Raw genomic sequence first — 16,970 nt, 5'->3', positions numbered from 1 at the left:
TGCTGTTTCATTGATTTACACCCCTTGTTGTTTGTGAGCAGTCTAGAGAAGTAACGATGCCTGGACTGAGTAAGTTTAAAAGAATTTGTTGCTTAGGTTGTACTAGGGATTCCCAGTTAGAGGATTCATGTCTGATTCCTCCAGTTGGAACTCCCACTTATGAGCTCTATTCGAAACATGGTATTGGTCCCATTACCTTTAACGAGACATGGGTCAGATACACGAAAAATAGTGGAGTTTTGAGATGGCCCAAAAATGGTAGTTTTGACCCCGCCATACTAGATAATTTGGAAGCAATTCTGTTTAGAAGAAAAGCCCGGCCGGCAATGTTTGACTCTTTTCGCCTTTGGCATAAGGAAGCCAAACAGAAAGAAATTAAGCAAGCGAAAAGAGATAAGAAAGCGCAAGACATGTCAATTATACAGGCTACTCAGCAGTTTAAAAATAATGAAGTAGATGGTGCCAATGAGATACTGGAGAGACAACATCGCATGGCGATATATAGATGCTATCCGATGCTGCTTACTTCCCCTCCAGATAAAAGTAGGGAACTGGAAGAAGATTCCCTAATGTCTTGTTTATTGAATTCACCTCCGCCCTATGCCCAAAATCCTAATGCACCTCCGTTACCCCCTCCTATTGCTCAACCAGGGGTTGCTCAATTGCCGATTGTTCAGCAACTGGCTCAGCCTACTAATGCTCCTTTGCCTGTCTCTGCTCGGCCTTTGCATCTTGTAATTCAGCCCCCACCTCCTCTATAATCCCCTGCTCTTGTTTCCCAGTCGGCTACGTTTCAGTCTCCGTTGCCTTCTACATCTGTAATGCCTCCTGTTCTCTTAAGGGATTCTCCTACCTCACTTAGGAGAATAGCAGATGCTGTCTCGAACTTCTTTTCTCCTTTTCTTGGGCCTTTGAATCTGACTCCAGCTTTCTCTAGACGACAATCTTGTTGTCAACTTCCTCTTACGGACGAGAAAGTAGTTTTGGGTCCCCTTGCTCGTAAATGGATTGAGAATGGACTAGAATATAGTACAGAGGACATTATGAGTTCCTTCCATCAATGAGTAGAGCCCACGCAGAGATACGTTTTTAATGTCATGTGTCAAACTCTTATTAAAGGATGGGAAGATATGGAATTAGATACAGTTCCTTCGGAGCTACTGAAGTTACAAGCTGATTTTGATAAAGGTTTTATTGTAGGACCACAAGTTGAAGATGCAGTGAATAAACTCGTTGCATTTCGAGCCATGTTTTTATCCCTGACTTTTTCCGAGGCTGATCCTGTTAATAAACAGGGCATTAAGAATTATCCGATGCGTGAAGTTCCTCCCGTATGGAGAGAAGCGGTGGTTGGTCACTTCCTGTCCCTGCTCATTTCCAGCGTATATGGGTCCACGAACCCTGGAAAAGGTCTGAAGTATTGGCGCTCAAACAGACTCTTCCGGACCCCCGTAAAAATCCTGCTGGATATTATAAAGAATTGTCTCAAACAGTTGAGGCTTGTATTATGAATTTGGCCGATATTGATATGTTATTTGGAAATGTTGTTCCGCAAGCATTATGGCCGCGGATTCGTAGGGAAAATCATGTTGCTGAATTAGGTGGTGATTGGGCTACTCTTAGAGCCGCCGATGCAGGTCAAGTGGGTGGTGCGAAACCCGATGAACTGATTACTGCCTTACCGGGCAGAATAATTGAATTGATGAAGACAATGATGCCTGCGGTGCGAGTAAATTGGGATAAGCTGGCCGCATGCAAGCAAAAGAAAGACGAAAGTGTCTCAGATTTCTTCATTCGTTTTGAAGAGACGTTTATTGACCATAGTGGTCAGGATTTGAGTGTAGAGGGTGGTCAGCGGTTGTTTGTGGATACGTTTGTATATAACTTGCTCCCCGAATTGTCAAATAAATTAAAGAGTTCTGAAAGTGCATGGGCTGTCTCTTCTCCTGCTAAAATATTGGCTACTGCACAGTATTATGAGAATAGATATAAGGAGGAGAAAGAGAAACAAGAGAAGAAAAATAAAGATTTCAAAACTAAGGTTCTTTTACAGCAGGCTTATCCTCCGCGTCCTGCACAGCCTCAGTTTTCTCAACCTTCACAGTTTCAGAATGTGTTCCAGAAGCCTGAATCTTTTATACCGCGACCTTTGTTAAGTCCTAATCAATGTGCGTATTGTTAGGAAGAGGGACATTTCAAGAATAGTTGTCGGTTTTATTACAGCGTAATAATGGGATGTCTGCTCCACGAGGTCGTGGTAATTTCCAGTCAGGATCTAGAGGTAGAGGACGAGGTGTGTCCTCTCAGGAGCAGCGTTCTTTTCATCCACCTACTACAAATTTCTTTGATCAGCAGAGAGTTCAGTCTGTGCAGTATTTTAATGACGATTATCATGTTGAAGATAGGGCTGACAATTTTCATACCGAATAGGACAGCCATGGACGAAGTAAGGGAGTTGTGTTGATTCCAGTAGATCAAAATGGTCCGTATGTCACTGTCAATGCTATGGGTGTTTCAGAACTGTTTCTTTTGGATACTGGTGCGATGAGAAGTTCTATCATTCATTCTAAACTCCCTGGGGCACCTTTGTCTGGCTTAATAAATACTTCTGTAGGAATTTCTGGCGCCCCAGTCCGTAATCCAGTTTCTTGTCCCTTGCCTATTTCGATTGGTCCTTATGATTTGGATGCTTCACTTATTCTGACAACTGGTTGTGGTGAGAACCTGCTGGGTCTGGATTTGTTGAAAAGACTACATGCAACATTGTATTGTTCTCCTTCTGGTGTGCATCTTACGTTAGGGAAGAAATTGACATCTTCTATGTATTTGTCCCGAGACCAGTTTCAACCTGAGTTGCTTTCTCTTCCTGAAAGTCTTTGGGCTACAGGTCCAAATGATGTGGGTCGTCTTGCGATCCCACGTATGTTGTCACAGTTAAAGAAAATGTTAAAATTCCACGCATTCCCCAGTACCGTACCTCTAGTGATGGTGAGAGTGCACTTTTGGCTATCGTTGATGATTTTATTCAGAAGGGCGTGGTCGAAGAAACGAGAGGCAATGTTTGTAATAGCCCTGTTCTCCCGATTCTTAAGAGAACTGATCCTTCACAGCCTCCTGTTTATCGATTTGTTATTGACCTTAGAGAAGTCAATAAAATTGTTGTGCCACAGTTTCCTGTTGTTCCGGAGATTACAGCTTTGTTGATGATGAATCCTGCCTCGGCAGCTTTGTTTTCAGTCATAGATCTTAAAAATGCTTTCTTTAGTATTCCTATTGCTGAAGAAAGTAGGGATATTTTTGGTTTCTCTCTAGGTGGCCGAAGTTTCAGATTTAAAAGAGCACCTCAAGGTTATTGTGAAAGTCCCTCCATCTATAGCAAGGCTCTTAAGTCACAACTTGATGCTTTCTCCTTGCCTCCAGGTGCTACGCTTATTCAGTATGTGGATGATTTGCTGGTGGCTGCTGATACGGAAGATGTGTGTAAGAGTGTAACTGTTGCGTTATTGCATCATTTGTCTGCTCTATATCATAAGGTGTCGCCCTCTAAGTTGCAATATGCCCGCCAAGTGGTTACCTATCTAGGTCATCTCTTGTCGAAGGAGAGAAGGCGATTGACCCCAGTACGTATTCAGGCTATTTCACAGATGTCTGTACCTACCACGCATAGAGAAGTGCGTGCCTTTTTGGGTATCACTTCCTACTGTAGACAATGGATTTCCAATTTTTCACTTTTGGCTAAACCATTGTTGGCACTTACGTTGAAAGATACGCCCCATCCACTCCCTTGGACGGCTGAATGTCAGAAAAGTTTTGTTGACCTACGTACTGCTCTGTGTTCTGCTTCAGTGTTGGGTACCCCAGACTATAGCAAGTCCTTTACACTGTACGTTCACGAGAGAGAGGGTTGCGCATTGTCAGTCTTGGCACAGCAATTTGGAGATAAGCAGAGGCCATGTGCCTATTTCTCGGCTAGACTAGACCCAGGAGCTAAATCTTTGCCCAGTTGTCTCAGAGCTACAGCCGCTGCGACGATTTCTATTAGACAGACTGCTGGATTAGTGTTGGATAGCACACTTATTGTTATGGTTCCACATGCAGTGGATACCTTGTTGAACAGAACAAGAACACAGCATCTCACGAGTGCTCGTTTGTCTGGATATGAGCTGACACTTCTGGCGAGTCATGTGCATATCAAAAGATGTAACACGTTAAATCCAGCTACACTGTTGCCACTCCCAGATGAGAAAGACGTTCAGGAGAAACATGATTGTTTTCTTCGAACGGAAGAAGAAACAGAGGGTAGGATTGATTTGAAGGACACTCCGCTCAAGGACCCGAATGGGATCCTATGGGTGGACGGTTCTTGTTTCAAGCTTCCAAATGGGGAGACTACTTCTGCCTATGCTGTCACCACCTTATGCACAATTGTTGAGACGGCACGTATCTGACATAATTCAGCTCAAGCAGCTGAATTGATAGCCTTGACGAGAGTGTGTGTGTTGTCGAAGGGAAAGAGAGTGAATGTGTACACTGATAGTCAGTATGCTTTTGGCGTTGCACATAGCTTTGGTAAATTATGGAGGGAGAGAGGATTCTTTACCTCTCACGGGACAAAGATCCAGCATGGTCAGTTGGTGACTGATCTTCTTGAGCACTTACTTTACCTGCACAGATAGCGATCATAAAGTGCAGCGCGCATAGGAAAGTTACAGATGATGTGGGTCCTGGAAATGCGTTTGCAGATGAGGTAGAAAAAACTACAGCTAGAGACACCACTAGCCGAATGTATGTGGCAGGTCCTGCAAATTGGGTTAGGGAAATTGGAATGTGTGAAGACACGATTGAGAGTGTGAAAACGATTCAGGGAGAGGCTACTGAAAAGGAATTGAGTACGTGGAAAGAAAGTATGGGAATGTTAGATTCGATGGGTTGTTGGACGGAGTTGTCGGAACATCAGCAATGGTTATTACCGGACGCTTATGTGTTGCCGGTTGTGACTATGGATCATGGTCCAGCTCACATTAGTGCGAAAGGCATATGTAAGCTCTTGGCTCCTGTGTGGCATAATGAAGGAATCCCGAAATGTGCAGAGAATGTGGTTAAGCATTGTATTGTTTGTCTAATGCATAACCCAGGAAAGGGTACCCTAACCCCGGCAGGTCATTTTGCTCCCCGTCATATCTTTTGAGGTGTTGCAGATCGCTTACATTCACATGGATCGATGCAACAACCTTAAGTATGTTCTGGTGGTGGTATGTGCCTTTTCCCGTTGGATAGAGGCCTACCCCTTGAAAGATAACACTGCTCTGTCAACTGCTAAAGTGTTGCTTAAAGAGTTCTTTTCCAGGTTTGGTTTTCCGCGAATTGTCTGGAGTGACAATGGAAGTGAATTTGTGGGTCAAAATATGCAGAAAGTGTGTTCTGGTCTTGGTATTAGACAGAAGTTCCATGCGGCAAACCATCCACAGTCAGCAGGTTTGGTTGAGTGTTATAATGGTACACTCAAGCTTAAACTAGCTGAGATTCAAGCCAGTACGGGCCTTGCTTGGTCTGACGCCTTGCCCCTAGCTCTTTTGTCAACCAGAACTACTGTGCACTCTCTTATGGTACTTGGCCCATATGAAGTGGTATTCGGATGCCCAGCTAATGTTTGGGGTGTCCCTCGTCCCAGGAAATATTCAGACATACCATATCCTCTGTTAACTGACTACCTACATAACTTGACTGCTAAATTAAGTATTATTCACCAACAGGTACAAAGTGCTTTGCCAGAGGCCTCCACAGACCCAGGTCACACCATTTTGCCCGGTGATTGGGTTTGCATCAAGAATTTTCAGCGGACTAAGAACTTGAAGCCTCCCTGGTCTGCGCCTAGACAAGTCTTGCTCGTTACCCGCACAGCTGTGAAAGTGGTCGGGAAAAAGAACTGGATACATGGCGTGCACTGTAAAAAAGTGCCATTGCCATTACCCTTCGACCAGTGGATCTGCAGTGGCATAAGGGAATCTGAATCTGCAGCGATACCTTGTTTTGTGCCTTTCAGTGACACTCAAATTTATGGAACTCAGTCTGAGAAAGTGGATGACGACATTCTTCAAGCCGCTGTGCCTGCGCATCTTCGAATAGAGAATACTAATCCAGAGACTTTGTTTAAGGACCAGACCATGCCGAGCAAAACACGCTACAATCTGAGGCCGAGACTTTACCAAAGGAACTGAACACTATGAACACTTTTCCTTATTACCCAAAGACATTTTTTTTAATCTTTTTGCCTCCTTGTTTTTTGTGTGATATTTAGTATTAGATGTGCCATCTGTCTCCGTCACAGGGTCACGGTAGGAGCCTTAGACTGTAACCTGTTTTTTTGTTCTTTTAGAAAGGGGCTAGTGCCTCAGGATATACAGAAGTGAGTAGCTGAGTGATTGAGGAAGATTGCCGAGAGCGACATTTTTTTAAACATAAAGATGGATGGTACAACAACCATAGGTAGGGAAAATAGGAATGAGATCGAAGTATTGTAAATTATTGCGTAGTCGATTTGGTGTAACTTTGTGTTTTTTTATGTTTTTGTGTATTTTATTAGCCTGCACAGGTTGGATTGTACATGTTCTGCAGCAGAGAAAAGTTGTTAATTCTACAACTTCTTTGCCTTCTCGTCTTTCTGTCCTTTCACATAAAATGCATACTCTACCTCCGCATGAGCAGATAAGGAGAGCCGAATATATGAATAACATGTTTGTCCAGTTGTTACACCAACATCAGTTGGCTATTAATATGACTGACTGTTGGGTGTGCGGACTTATGCCACACAATACACAAAAGGGAATGCCATATTTGGTTCTTCCTTTCTCATATGAAGGTTCAGCTTGGGCCTATCTGACTATTTTTTCGGCCGCATACCACAACAGACTTAGAAGCCCTGCTAAAACTTTTGGGAATGGATTGGATTTTAGCCACAGCTCTTTAATTAAGGGTATAGTGGTGATGGCTAAGATTGTAGAGAAGAAAAAGATCCCATTAGACGAGAAGAGAGCTTATGAAGGATGGAATGTTACCCACTATGTTTCTAGCCTTGGTGACAAAACTAGAAAGGGTGAGTCTTCTCCAATATGGACCGTACCCCATCAAGGTAAATTTTGTCTCCAAGTCAATAGCAAGAAAACTGACAGCAAGCAGAGTTGTCTGTACACCTACATTTTCTCGTCCCCTGATTTCCCTCCGTTGGCTCCGTCTCAAGGAACATATTTTGTTTGTAATGACAGAGCTTATACATGGCTCCCTTCTAACTTTTCTAGAACCTGTTATATAGCTTTCCTTCTTCCCCCTACATATACGGCTCCGTCAGACCACCACAGAGTTAGATATAGCCGAGGTATATTCGATGCCAAGGACAAGGCAGGACAAAAGGGAGGAGACTTCCTTAAAGGATTCCTTTCCTTTTGGGGTTCAATGGCCAACAGCAGAAACATCAGGCAATTGGTTTGTGCAGTTGCGATAGGTAACATTACAGCAAAGCTTCAGGCTGACCGTCTTATGACGTTGCAGAATCGGATTGCCCTAGATGTGATCTTAGCAGACCGAGGAGGTGTCTGTAGATTGATCGGATTTTTTTGTTACATTTACATCTAGCTGCTGCATTTATATTCCAGATGATGCTCCGACAATATACCAGGCCATTTCCAAATTGCATACCATCTCCGAGTCGATTCATCAGGACGAAGGGGATTGGTCTTTTATGGGATGGTTTTGGGGAATATTGTCAACTTGGGGATGGAATTTTGGCCATCATATTCTCTTGTTGTCTGTGTGTCCAATGGGGTCCTGCAGTTTGTGGCCTACTGGCTACTTTATGTGTTCCACAACCTGTAACTCAGGAGACAGAGAATAATAGGATGATGGTGCAACAACAGCTTGAGGATTTTATGAACATTGATGTTGATTCCGACTCAGACTAGCATGAATTGGTTTGTTTTTGCCTGAGTAATGGCAAAAGGAGGGCCTGAGGTTCTGTAAATTGTGAATTCATTCGTGCTCAGCCTCCATTTTGTAGCCGCCGCCATCTTGTGTTGCCCTCACTCAGGCAGCGCGGAAAAACGCGATGTTTTTGTCGTTTCTACATTTACGTGTCAGGTGGCTTCTTTGCCTATGTTTACTAACGAGTGTCGGTGTCTGGCAGAGTACACTAATTCCTGTCTGAGTTGATTAAACCCCGTCCGGACTATTTGTTGGTTCGCACCATTCTTTCCTCTAAGTTATCTTATCTGCTATCCTTCTCTACACGTCTCATGGATTCTCTTGTTTCACGACTGTCCTTCTAGAACATACAACTGTGTTTTCTCTACTTGTAAATCGAATTGTGTGGATTTGTTTGTAATTTGCTTAAGGGGTCGAGTGACAAACATAACCGGGAACTTGCGTTGCTTTGGACTTAAATCATTGTCTATGGGCCCGATGTAGGTAATATTGATTTACCGATTTTTAATTACCGAATTTTACCGATTCGGTAATTGAAAATCGGTAAATCAATGTGGTTGACATGTAGGTATTTCCAGATGTAGAAATACTGATTCTGTAACATTCGGTATTTACCGATTCTGTAAATACAGAATCTATATTTCCCATTGATTCCTATGGGCTTCAAAGCCCATAGGAATCAATGGGAAATACCGATTCTGTATTTACAGAATCAGTAAATACCGAATTTTGCAAGGGTGCAGGGGGTGTCACTTTGACACCCTCTGGCACCCCACAAATAGGCATATGCGCCATGTGGCACACAGACATGCCCTAAGGGCATGTCTGTCTGTCACATGGCTAGGTGTGCATGCACACATGTGCATGCACACCTGAAATCGGTATTTTACCACACAATAGGATTGTGTGGTAAAATACCGATTTTGTAGGGCCTTTGGGACTCAGAAGAGTCCCACCTACATCTGAGATTTACAGAATCGGTAAAAATACAGATTCGGTATTTTACAGAATCGGTAACTTTACCGAATCGGTAAAGTTACTGATTCTGTAAAATTGTGCCCCTACATTTCAAATCATGTATACCGGTTGGTAACGGCCGAAAATACCGATTTTCAGCCGTTACCGACCGACCTACATCTGTCCCCATAAGATTTGCCTATGTCTCATGCTCTTGTGTGATTGCATTTTACATTGTATTGTACCGTACATAAACCTGTGCACCACGGAGTTAAGTGGCAGTCTCTTTTGAACCTCATTATACCAACGACTTCTAAGACCACTGTACTAGCTGCAGCTAATAAATATAATCTTCTACGCCAGACGAAGAGTCCGTGTCTCTGTTTCTGACAAGGCAGGTGAATCCCAGGGATTTCAGGTGTACCCTGCGCCGCCGGGCCATAAGGCTGTGGTTCTCCAAGGCTAGGATGTACGGATCTCCTATTCCCCAGGACATCCCCATGGTGACCCGAACAGTCCTTTAAGCCTGGAGCGCCTCCTTACGACACACTCTATGGAAGGACAAACTGACTCAGCAGACACCCCTATGGCAGGGCACATGGTTGCAGGAGGTGGGGGCCTGCAAGGTTTTAACAGCTGGGATCTCATCATTGGTATCTCACAGCTTGGAGATGTGTGAGTCAGTGACCATATCCACTCCTTTGCGGATTTGCAAACCAGACATTCGCTTCACCAGTCCCAGTTTTACAGATACTTAGTGTGTGGCTAGAAGAACAAGTTACTTACCTCTGGTAATGCTCTTTTTGGTGGAAACCTTTATCTAATCACAGATTCCTCACCTTTAGAATATTACCGGCACCAGACTGGATCCAGAAGATTTTTCAGCATAGCCGCTGCATGCTGCCATGTGGCGCTGATCCACCAAGTGATGACATAGCTGTATATAGATGCCATGCAAGAGTGACATCAGTTTCTTTCGGAACATTGTCAGGGCCTTCAGAAGGGGAGCCCAAAAGTAATCAATTATGCCAGTACGCATATGTCTAACTTGGGACCTTTATAAATGGCAAAGAGTATCATTTCACAGAACTGGGAAACAGGAGGGCAGTGAGGAATCTGCTTAGAGTATCCACCAAAAAGAGCATTAGCAAAGTTAATTAACTTCGCCTCGCCTTTAGAACGCATACCAAAGCAGTACCCGACTTGGTGGTCGGTCTCTGGAGCGAATTAAATCAAAGAGTCCTGCAAGACAGAATGGCCAAAATAATCTTCCTTTCGAGCCTGTAATGGCAATAGAGCTTTATCAACGTGTGCGCTGATGCCCATGTTGCCGAGTGATAGTTATCCAGGACAGGTACCCGGCATGCCAAAACTTAGTCCTGGTGGAATGGCCTTTAATCCCTCTAGAGGAAGCTTCTTTGTCATCGCGTAGCAGATCTTAATGCAGAAACTATCCACCTGGATAAGGGTTTCTTCTGCACTGCGTTGCCTTTTCTTTTCCCCAGAGAATCAGACAAAGAGCTGATTGTCCATTCTATGGTCTTTGGCAAGATTGAAAATAAAACTGAGCACTCTTTTGGGGTCCAAACAATTCAGTCTCCCCTCCTCTTTGGAGGGGTACGGAGGGGCAAAGACATTGAAAAAGTGATGCATTGTCTGATCAAAAAAGAAGTCTCAACCTTCAGGAGAAAAGCCATTCTGGTCCTTAGGACCATCATGTCCAGTGGAAAAAAGGTGGTAGGAGGCGGCAGGGCTGACAGATCTTGAAGTTCATTCATGCGACGTGCTGATGTTATGGCAATCAATATAAACGTCTTAGGGTCAGCAGACATAGAGTACATCTGTGTAACAGCTCAAAGGGAGGATAAAAAACGTAAGGGCCAAGTTAAGGTGCCACTGTGGCATCACAAAATGTTTCTGGGGGAACATGTGAACCTAACCTTTGAGCGAATGCACAACAGATATTCTACCAAGAACTGTTGGTCCAGTAAATTCAAAACCGCTGAAAAGACTTACAAATAACCTTTAACAGTGCCCACTACAAGGCCTTGCTGGGCCAAAGAGAGAACAAGAAGTAACACATCTGACAGTTTGGCTTGCAATAGTGTTGTGTAGTTCCTATATATCCTATACAGGATCTGCACGTTCGGATAACATAAACTGTGGGTTTAGTGGCAGGTGGCTTCCGAGCACCCCCACCGGATATGTTAACCTGTTTGGATTAGCTACCTCACAGTGCCACAAGAATATCCTCTTATCCAGGAGAGAATAGTTTCTGGCAACATCAGAACATGACAACCCTGATCCCCCAGGATCGTGGAAACAATATACTACTTTTCGCTCAATCACTCGTGCTCACTTAGTTTGTTTCAGAGATACACAGTATAAACAGTCTGGGCATTTCAATAATGATTTATTGAACAATTGTTAATCTAGTGTAGAATAGATTTGCTGTAACAACCATTAGACAGTAGCAGAGATATATGATCAGGAGTACTACGAAAGTAAAGGGATGCTAAAGCTCTACCATCTTCCAGTGATAATGAATATACATCAGTATATAAAATACATGACAATAATAAAGTGTGTACTCCTACAGTGCCTCCCTAACTAGATGTACCTAAATGTACCTAGCATCTGTGTAGGTGTTATGCCAAGAATACCCCTAAGGTCTAGTCAACCCCATTACCTGAGTAAGAAGAGAATATGAGACCCCGTCTCGAGTTGGATAGCCCGCCAGGAATGTTAGACTACTGCTAGCTGGAGCATCTGCATGCAGGAACCTCAGCGTCTCGGGTCAGTGTGCCAGCCGGGAAGACATGGTCTCCTCTGTCTGTCCAAGCAAGACATGATGTACATATACCCACAGGCCTCCCCAAGGGTCATACCTTGCTTTGTCACTGTGTCGGCCTAAAAGGATGACATCAGGCTTGAACTTTAGCATAGATATTATACAGGAGATGTTCGTCCTGCTGTGAATCGTGCTGTGCTTCCAAGAAGCCTCAGGCATAATGTATGCATATCGAACGAAGGAAAACCCGCGTTCTGAATGCAGTGTTGTATCTAGGTAAAAGGTCAGTTCCTATTAACCCTTATGTATGAAATGTAGGGAAGGATATAGGTGGAAGGTTGCAGCTATAAAGGGTACCTATATGGAATATAACACCCACTCCTCTTCCGACTGGACGACATAGGTAACCTATAAGCATACTACCATTCTAACCAGACATTGGTACGCACTAAAGTAAAAACATTCCTTTAGTGAAAATGTTAAAAAATTCTAAAAATTTCTAAAAAGACTTAAAAATAAAAGAAAAGTTTTGCAGGCCCTAGCTTTAAAAGTGTCTGTTGATATAGTCCGAACCACTATAAGCAATAGAAAGCCATTTATACCCGATAAATGAAAAGGAATGTTAATTTTTTGTATCCGAGTTCCACATTGAGCTTGTTTTTTAAAAAGGGCCCCAGCACACGATGAGCCAAAATGAGTCAATTATTTATGTGCCCTGGCAGGAAGAAGCAACATTTTCGTTGGTTGCTTCCACAGTAGAAGGCCCGTTGTAAACACCTCGCAGAGCACGTCAATTGAGCACAGATGATCTCAGCGCTGTCCGCAGCCGATGCTGGGGTAGTCTGTGCGCCGTCCAAAGCCTGTGTGCCACTGGAGGAATCGGTGTTCATACCAACAGGTGTAGTTACAGCCCGTGGTGGCTCAAGGAATGCCGCCAACAACATTGGGTTGCACTGTGGACACTGCAGAACATGGCGTTATAGGGTCCAGTAGAGCATTCACGTTGGTTGCGCACATGATGGAAGTGTCAAACAAATGTCTAACATGCATTCTTCTCAGCAAAACAGGCATCAGAGGACAGGTAAGATGCAGGCCATCCACATTTGGTTATAATGACAGGAACCAAGATGCACCTAGTTCTCTCAGGCGAGTCATGCCTAGGTACTGTATCATTCAGACACGGTATTTCCGCTCCTGGAGCTCCCCTCTGTGCGATTTCTATCTGTTTAACTGTTAGATTGTATTCAGAAAACAGAGACATACTGTTTATAAAATGCCAAGGCACATAGCCTGCATGCAAAGATTGCATCCTCCAGCTCAATAACATGATAGAACATAACTGAGATTGCCTGTGTTGTAATGTGGCCAAATCTTGTTCCAGTAAGTCAATCGCAGAAGATACAATGTTGCCTATGGAATATATCCTGGAGGTCAATGTTGTTAACCTATTGTCTACCACTGCTAGAGATTTCTCTAAATTAATACGGTCAATTTCCCATATTCTCTTTGCAGCCTCTTGTTAGGATATTTTTCAAATTTCATTGTAGGCAGCGTAAATGCCAGCATATATGAAACGTTTCTGACGTGGCTTCCTGGGACCTACTAAAAAATCCCTAAGATCCATGTCTTGTGTGAGTAAGGATAAGGGCGGTTTCACTTCTGTGGGTGTTAAGGTTTCTAGCCAATTAAGGCACAACTTCTCAACACTGTAGGATGTCACTACCCCTGGATGTTGTCTTTGTACATAGCGTGGATCTGGCCTATGAAGAGCGAACCCTTTGGTTTTACCCATGAATCTTGCCTGACAATTATTGGTGTCTGTGGGCCAAATCAACCCCTTTTCCGGGGTCAGATCTATTGTATTGTATGATGTCATCTAATGTAACCCTTTCTTGTGATGTTTCATTACCCTTGGCTACTGATGGTGTTAGCATCCAAGGCGTGTTCAAGTCCTTGCTTTTGGCTAGGCAAGGCAAGATGTCTGTTGCACCGTTTAGTACAAAAACATTATTTGTTGAGGGATAATACATGCTCTAAATAAAGCTTCAGTTCCCTGCACTTGCCATTCTCTAATACCCCAGACTGATTTTAAGTCTATAGCGTCTTTCTATAAGTCTCAACCTTGTTCAGACCACTGGACAATAAAGGATGCAGAGTAAATCGGTTTGGTGTTTGTCATCATATTTTTCTGTGCTGATGTTGGTGCAACCTTATAATAAAATGAGGTCGGGTCAGACATATTGAACCCAGAAAAATATCAAAACTTCTGTGCAAATGTTTTTGAACTGCCTTTTGGCGGTGTTGGACAATGTTACCGCTGGTGGTACGTAAACACATTTCTAGGATTAGCAGATTTATCAAAAAAATCATGACCGTAATGTTGCTAACAATATATAGATTCATAATCTGCTGAGCTCTCCAATGTTTCACTATTAGAAAATGCACCAATTTTCCAAATCAGACAACATGTTATTCACAGTTTCAAAATCCCAATCATTGCAAAATGTACTTGAGGTAACGATATCACTTAACGATATTTTAAATTAATGTGAATTTTTAAGAGTTCGTTCCGGCCGAATATGTTGACATCAAACTTGTACCACACTATACCATGCAGTACAGGAACTGCTGAAATGTATACTGACGACAGGTCTCTTTCTTCTTTGTGAGATGATTGACGAGGTTTCAAAATTATATTTACCTTTTGGGCTGCAGAGTATTGCCAAATGAATTGTCCACTACTAAGCATGTTAAAACTATCACTAAGCTTAACCAGAAAAGAAAGAAAAGAATATGGGAAGATACCCATAGTTCTACCCATGGTGATACCAGGTAGGTCTTTCTAAGAAAGTTCAAAAAGTCTTTAACTGGCTGCTTGTGTGTTTTCTTGGCTAGCGTCGTTTCAGGTTCACTAGGATCCAAAGAAAACGTATCAAAGTTTATGAAGTAGCCAGAAGCAGTTCGATCAATTGTTGGAATTGCATCAGGATTTGTTGAAATCGTATTTTGCTTTCTTGTCGAGCATGTTGACGTAGTCGTCTGTATTTGGTCTAATTTCAACTTAAGTGTTGTTTTGAGTTTAATTATGAAGTTGAATTTCATGTTCAAGGGGAATGAGTCCCATAGCGTTGTTGAGTAGTCCTTCATTTCGTATAGGTGACTCGTCGAACGTGATGAGTCTTTCAGTTTGAAATTCTTAAATAGTAGCGAGAGGAGGGCGTCTGCTTCTTTAGAGTGAACGTGGCCTACTGTTTAGTATCGTCCACATAGTGTGGTTTGATTAGGTCGATTGAGACAAATCTTTTCTCCTTTTTTCCGGAAAGAGCCGGTAGAAGTACAGTTCTTGTTCAATGTACTGCTAGGTCCGGTACAGGCGTTTGTAGGATGGCCCAAATTCTCTCTTGTGGGCTATTTTCTCTCTGAAGAGATCTCCGACTTTTGGAATCCAGACAAGTCATGCTGTGACTGATTTGACTTCCCCAGTGGCGATCTGCTTCAGGTGGACGTTACTTAGTTGTGCCCTGGATTCATTTAGATCCTGTAAAACAGCCAAACAATCATGGATGTCAAAATGCTTTTCATCCGCCACTGCGCCTTTACAATCAAGATGAGGTACCCACATTCTTGTCCCAAATAGGACCTCATATGGAGTGACCACACCAGAGAACTTCTTGGCATGTTATTAAGGGCCCGCTGGACCCCATAAAGATATTTTATCCAACTTTCACCCTTCTTGTTTTTTTCTCTCCACTACCAAATTTCCCTTGGGATGGTACGGAGATAAGTACTGCAATGCTACACCCAAACTGCCAATTATCTTATTGTAACCCCTAGAGCTAAACGCCGGGCCCTGGTCAGAATATAATGTGCCAATTGTGTATGTCCCTATGAACACTTGCAAATCTTTTATAACATTTCGTACGTCAGCCGAGCGCTGGGCCACACCCATAGGAATCTCGAGCAGGAGTTCACTGCTACCATGATATACTTTTTAGCCCCATCTCTTTTCAATAGGCCGCATTGGTTGAGGTAGACAAACGCTAGCGGTTTGTTAGCATGGTGTCTGCACTGGACGTGTTACGGAGGAACCTTTCATCTGCTGGCAGATGTCGCATTTCAAGACGTAGTCTTTAGTCTGCTTTGTTGAACCAGGCCACCAATAGCGTTGCTTCAGTAAAGATACTGTTGGCGTAACTCCAGCATGTGCAGAACCCATCCCTTTGTGTGCTGCTAGAATTAAACCTAACCTACGATCCATGTTTGGAATTACTCTATCCCCCACTTCAGAAATCTGAGCAAATAAAATGCCATTGGCATCTAACTTGTTGGAGTACTTGAATGGAAATCTTTTTGGTACTGAACCTCTGTTTTTGTGTGAAGCAATAACAGCCACCATAATCTCTCCGTCTATTTTCGTTTTAGAACGAGTGATTGGAGCTACGTAAGCCATGCATACAGCCCCCTTTGCGGCTTCATCAGCCAATGAATTCCTTTCAAGGTGAACCCCATCACACTGATGACTCAGTGTATGTATCACGTGAGTCCTTGGTAGTTCGGATTTCAACTCCACTACCTGTTCCCATAGCATTTTATGCTGAATTGTGCCACCTTTTGCGTCTTTGAACCCAGTATTCATTATATGACTGCACACAGTGAAAGAAATCGCACACAATTAGTGTGGGGAATTCTCGATCCGTATTTAGAAGTGCCAGTATCAGTGCTTTTAATTCTGCCAACTGTGCCGTGCAGTCTCCTAGAGATTGCGTTTTTAATAGCAACTCTAATGGAACATTCCATCTCGCATACGACCTTTAACAATTGCACATGCTGCACTATATTGTTGCTTACTTCCTATGGCAGGTTGAGCAGATCCATCAGTGTAAATGATATATTCATACTGATCTAGAGGCATTATTTCATTAGGCAGAGGATATTCTTGTTCGTATTGCAGGAATGCTTGTGTCTTTAAATTTGGGTTAAATCTATATTCAACATCTGTTGCAGTAAGAGAATTAGCCAATTTTATCCATCTTGGATGTAGGGATTTTGCATTAGGAAAGCTAGCCTTCGTTACAGCCTCTAAAACTGGTACTGGGGGTCACAACAATTGTGCGTTTTCTCTGAGCTAGAGCTAGTGCTCTTCCTCTTGCTACAGTGGTTTGTACTGCCATTAGAATTTCCTCTGTTGATGTAAAAAGCATCTCTACGTTTGTGTACAGGTGTGCTTTTATGCAATTGGTACTGTTTC

At 43.1% G+C, this 16,970-nt stretch overlaps 1 protein-coding gene across 1 annotated transcript in view; it reads right to left on the bottom strand.

The window, feature by feature from the left end:
- Nucleotides 1-16,970, bottom strand: part of LOC147679786 (myoferlin-like) — a 3,853,508-nt gene that overhangs the window by 3,799,068 nt on the left and 37,470 nt on the right. The gene's annotated exons all lie outside the window — the stretch shown is intronic.

The sequence above is a fragment of the Lissotriton vulgaris genome, chromosome 11 (assembly GCF_964263255.1).
Source record: "Lissotriton vulgaris chromosome 11, aLisVul1.2, whole genome shotgun sequence".
NCBI classification, from domain to species: domain Eukaryota; kingdom Metazoa; phylum Chordata; class Amphibia; order Caudata; family Salamandridae; genus Lissotriton; species Lissotriton vulgaris.
Note: the sequence above shows the minus strand (reverse complement) of the source record. Positions and strands in the feature narration are given on the sequence as shown.